The following is a 5,791-nucleotide window of genomic DNA, read 5'->3' as shown; positions in this document are numbered from 1 at the left end:
GGAGTGAGAGCGCCTGCGCAGTTAAGGGGCTCGGCGTGGCCTGCAGGGGCGCTGTGCGGAGTCTGGGCATGCGCGGACACGGAGTACCCACCTATCTACCTGCTCACTTGTCATCTGGGAGAAGAGTCCCTGCTGAGATCATATGTCAGGACCTGGTCACCTTTAAAATAGGTCTCGCTTGGTGATTCAGAGTATAGGCTTTGGAGTCAGGCCTGGGTTAAGTCTGAACTCTTGACAGTTAAAGTCTGTGTGACCTCGGGCAAGTTACTTAACCAGAGTTCAGTTTCTTCAGTAGTAAAATGAGGACAATTATGGAACCATTTACTGAGTCGCTGGGAAGATTAGATTGCCAGGACAATACCTGGCACGTAAAAGACCTCAAAAAATAGTAGTAGTGCCAGTCATAGAGCCCAACAGATGATAGTTCTGATTTCATGTTGGATACATGGCCTAGAGACACAGCCTTAGACTTAAAATGAGAAGACCTGGGTCGAAACTCCCAGTTAACTTGCTGTGTGACCTCAGGCAAATGCAGCACTTGGTCCAGGGCTGATATGCATAAGGTTGGCTACCTTTTCCATGGAATATTCCTTCAGTGAGGATGAGCTGCTGCCAGGTAGACAGTGGGTTTGGATCTGGGCCAAATATCCTGACTTCCCAAAAGTGTGGCTAGTGGAACAAAAGAAACATAGCAGGCTACCCCAAAAATGTATGCTTTCCCTTTGTTACAAATAATACTTAATTGAAACCAGAAAACATTAACTTCTAATTACTACATGTACCATTTAGGACTGGCTTTTAGAAAGACAACCTGACACACTGATGTTTCCCACTAATATTCAATGGTTAACGTTTCAGAAACACAGTTCAGTAGTTCTAGTTTATCGGTCATACATACATAAAGCTGCAAAACCTTGTATAAAGCAGTTACATGCTGAAATCTTCTGGTTGAACTGGAGATAGAAATCTCAAGCCATCCGCATCTCCCTTCCCCTCAGATCTTTCTTTCTCCCTATCCATCGATCTTTCCCAGGTGAAAATATTTCAAATTCCATAACACCAAAAGCACAAGCAGCAAAAGAAAAAAAAACTGGACTTCATTAAAATTAAAAACTAGGCTGGGCACAGTGGTTCACACCTGTATTCTCAACACTTTGGGAGGCCAAGGCAGGAGAATCACTTGTCATGAGTTCAAGACAAGCTGAGGCAACATAGTGAGACCCCATCACTATTAAAAAAAAATAATAGTTGGTAAGGTGCAGTGGCTCATGTCTGTAATTCCAGCACTTTGGGAGGCCAATGCAGGAGGACTGCTTGAGCCCAGGAGTTCAAGACCAACCTGGGCAATGTAACAAGAACCCATCTCAGGAGGTCAAGGCTGCAGTGAGCTGTGATGGCACCACTACCCTCCAGCCTGGGCAACATAGTAACATCCTGTCTCAAAAAAAAATTAAAGTCATCGGCAAAGCCTGAGTCCTGTCCTCTCACTCTCCTCCCTGGACAGCATGAGCTTCACCACTCGCTCCACCTTCTCCACCAACTACCAGTCCCTGGGCACTGTCCAGGCACCCAGCTACAGTGCCTGGCTGGTCAGCAGCAAAGCCACTGTCTATGCAGGCGCAGGGGGCTCTGGTTCCCGGATCTCCGTGTCCCGCTCCACCAGCTTCCTGAGTGGCATGGGTTCCGAGGGCCTGGCCGTGGGAGTGGTCGGGGGTCTGGCAAGAATGGGGGGCATCCAGAACAAGAAGGAGACCACGCAAAGCCTGAACAACTGCCTGGCCTCCTACCTGGACAGAGTGAGGAGCCTGAAGACCAAGAACCAGAAGCTGGAGAGCAAAATCTGGGAGCACCTGTAGAAGAAGGGACCCCAGGTCAGAGACTGGAGCCATTACTTCAAGACCATTGAGGGCCTGAGGGCTCAGATCTTCACAAATACTGTGGACAATGCCTGTATTGTTCTGCAAATTGACAATGCCGGTCTTGATGCTGATGACTTTAGAGTCAAGTATGAGACAGAGCTGGCCATGTGCCAGACTGTGAAGAGCCACATCCATGGGCTCCACAAGGTCACTGATGACAAATGTCACTCAGTTGCAGCTGGAGACAGAGATCGAAGCTCTCAAGGAGGAGCTGCTCTTCATGAAGAAGAACCATGAAGAGGAAGTAAAAGGCCTACAAACCCAGATTGCCAGCTCTGGGTTGACTGTGGAGGTAGATAACCCCAAATCTCAGGACCTCGACAAGATCATGGCAGATACCAGGCGCAATATGACGAGCTGGCTCAGAAGAACCAAGAGGAGCTGGACAAATACTGGTCTCAGCAGATTGAGGAGAGCACCTCAGTGGTCACCACGCAGTCCACCGAGGTTGGAGCTGCTGGGATGATGCTCACAGAGCTGCGACATACAGTCCAGTCCTTGGAGATTGACATTTCCATGAGAAATCTGAAGGCCAGCTTGGAGAATAGCCTGAGGGAGGTGGAGGCCTGCTATGCCCTGCAGAGGGAGCAGCTCAATGGGATCCTGCTGCACCTGGAGTCAGAGCTGGCACAGACCTGGGCAGAGGGACAATGCCAGGCCCAAGAGTACAAGGCCCTGCTGAACATCAAGGTCAAGCTGGAGGCTGAGAGCACCGCCTACTGCTGCCTGCTGGAAGATGGCGAGGACTTCAATCTCGGTGATGCCCTGGATAGCAGCAACTCCATGCAAACCATCCGAAAGACCACCACAAGCTGGCTAGTGGATGGCAAAGTGGTGTCTGACCAATGACACCAGAGTTCTGAGACATTAAGCCAGCAGAAGTAGGATACCCTTTGGGGAGCAGGAGGCCAATAAAAAGTTCAGAGGTCAAAAAAAATTAAAAACTTTTCTGCATCAAAGAACACTATGAAGACAATGAGGGTAAAAAGCCCCACAGAATGGGAGAAAATATTTGTAAATCAGATATCCAATAAGGATCTAGTATCCAGAATTTATAACAAACACTTCCAGCTCAACAACAAAAAGAAAACCCAATTTAAAAATGAGCAAGGAACTTAAATCGACATTTTTCCGAAGAGGATGTACAGATGGCCAACAAACACATGAAACAATATTCATCATTAGTCATTAGGAAAATGCAAATTAAGGCACAGTGAGATACCACCTCATACCTCCAGGCAACCCTTCCTTCTCTGATTTCAACCCTGCCAACAAACCCCCCTCTCTCAGTCTCCCTCCCACCACCATCCCCTCCTCCTTCTCCTTCGGCTCCTCTCCCCCACCCCCTTATCCTGGTCCTCCATCCCAACCTTCCTTCTCTACCGCACACCCGGTCTTGTACCCAACCCCCTTCTGCCAAAGGTCACTCCCACAACCAAATGTTTTCCAAAGTCCTTCCCTTGCGAAAGGTGTCAGGGTCGAAGGTATAGTCCAAATTCATGTTCCCTTCTCCCTAGCCAACCTCTCCCAGCTTAAAAAGAGACTCAGCTCCTTTTCCACAGACCCCATTTCCTCGCGCAAGGAATTTCTGTATGTCACTCAATCTTATGACCTTACCTGGCATGACATTTATGTCATCCTCTCCTCCTCCCTCACCCCGGAGGACAGGGAATGTATCCGGACAGCCACCTAAGCCTATGCAGACACCCTCCACCAACAAGATGCTGCCCATAACCTTATAGGGACCCTAGCTGTCCCCAGAACTGACCCTAATTGGGATTATGAGGCAGTTTCCTCAGACAGACAGAAACGAAGCCATATAATATCATGCCTCCTAACTGGCATGGATAAAGCTGCCCTTAAGGCTGTAAACTATGAAAAGATAAAAGACATCACACAAGGCCCCAATGAACATCCTGCTCTTTTCTTCTCCCTCATTTCAGGGGCCATAACTAATTATACCACCTTAAGCCCTGATACCCATGAGGGCAGAATCTACCTACCCATTTACACTTCATTTCCCAGTCAGCCCCCAACATCGGAAAGAAACTTTAAAAACTAGAAGATGGCCCTCATACCTCCCAAAGAGACTTAATCAAAGTGGCCTTTATGGTCTTTAATGATGATGGCTAGAATTTTGAAAAATAACAAAACAAAGAAAAGAAAAGAAGTATTGGCAAGGATGTAAAAAAAAAATTGGAACCTCATGCGTTATTGGTGGGAATGTAAACTAGTGCAGCTGCCGTGGAAAACGGTTTGACTGTCCCGCAAAACACGAAACATAGGATTACCATATGAGTCAGTAATTCAACTCATGAGTATATTCCCACAAGAACTAAAAACAGGTGTGCAAACAAAAACCTGCACACAAATGTTCACGTAGCACTATTCACAATAACCAAAAACTGGAAACTACCCAACTGCCCATCAACTGATGAATGGATAAACAAAATAGAGTATATCCACACAAAGAAATATTATTTGGCCAGGCACGGTGGCTCACGCCTGTAATCCCAGCACTTTGGGGGGCCAAGGTGGGTGGATCACAAGGTCAGGAGATCAAGACCACCCTGGCTAACACGGTGAGACCCCATCTGTACTAAAAATACAAAAAAAATTAGCCGGGCATGGTGGCGGGCGCCTGTAGTCCCAGCTACTCAGGAGGCTGAGGCAGGAGAATGGCGTGAACCTGGGAGGCGGAGCTTGCAGTGAGTGGACATCTCGCCACTGCACTCCAGCCTGGGCGACAGAGCAAGACTTGGCCTCAAAAAACAAACAAAAAAAAAGAAAAGAAAAGAAAAGAAAAAGAAAAGAAAAGAAAAAGAAATGTTATTCAGCCAAAAAAAAAGAATGAAGTACTGATACATGCTACAACATAGATAAACCTTGAAAATATTACGCTAAGTGAAAGAAGCCAGACATGAAATGCTACAGAGTGTATAATTCCATTTACATGAAACATTCAGAATAAGCAAACCTACAGTGACAGAAAGCAGATAGTAGTTGCCATGGGCTGAAAGGAAGAGGGACCAGGGAGTGAGTGCTTAATAGATAAGGGGTTTCCTTTTGAGACAATAAAAATATTCTGGAACTAGATGGTGGTGATGGTTGCACAACATCGTGAATGTACCACATGTCACTAATGGTCAGTTTTACTTTATGTATATCATACCACAATTGAAAAAAAAAAAAAAAACCTCAATATCTCTCCGGGCCCAGGTAGGTAATAGAAGTTAAAGAACCTAGCCAGTTGTGAAACTGAGGCAAACTGGAGTGTGGAGATCCCCTTTAAAGAGGACAGCTACTGTACAACTCCAGCTGGTGGTTTTAAAGAAAGAATTTGGGACCCTTGTTGCCAGATTTTTCAATCTTTCAAGAAAAGGAAAAATCAAATTCGAATGCACATAGAAGTCTCTTGTAACTTGTTAAATACATATTCTGACTCAGTAGGTCTAATGGTAGGACCCAAAATATGCATTTCTGTTTTTTAGACTTTATCGTTGGAATAATATTAAGTTCACAGTCAAACTGAGAGTAAGATACAAAGATTTTCCACATACTCCCTGCTCCCACACATACATATCCCCCCCATTATTAACGTCCCCAACCAGAGTGATACATCTGTTACAACTGATAAAGCTATATTGACACGTCATCATCACCCAAAGTCCACAGTTTACATTAGGGCTGCTCTTGGAGTTGTACATTCTGAGTTTGAACAAATGAATAATGGCATGTGTCTACCATTACAGTAAAGAATGTGTGTGTCTAATAAGAAATGGCATTATCTCTGGTGGTGCTACAGCACCACAGATCACACTTGGAATGGTAAGAGTCTAGATTACAGGTTCCCAAATTTGGCTGTACCGGGA

General features: G+C 45.8%; 1 pseudogene; it reads left to right on the top strand.

Annotated features, from left to right (window-relative positions):
* The first annotated feature begins 601 nt into the window (after positions 1–601).
* On the top strand, positions 602–2,768 carry LOC112607703 (annotated as a pseudogene).
* Positions 2,769–5,791: the final 3,023 nt, after the last annotated feature.

This window comes from Theropithecus gelada, chromosome 15, assembly GCF_003255815.1.
Source record: "Theropithecus gelada isolate Dixy chromosome 15, Tgel_1.0, whole genome shotgun sequence".
In the NCBI taxonomy this organism is placed as follows: Eukaryota; Metazoa; Chordata; class Mammalia; order Primates; family Cercopithecidae; genus Theropithecus; species Theropithecus gelada.
This window is presented reverse-complemented; position numbering and strand designations above follow the sequence as displayed.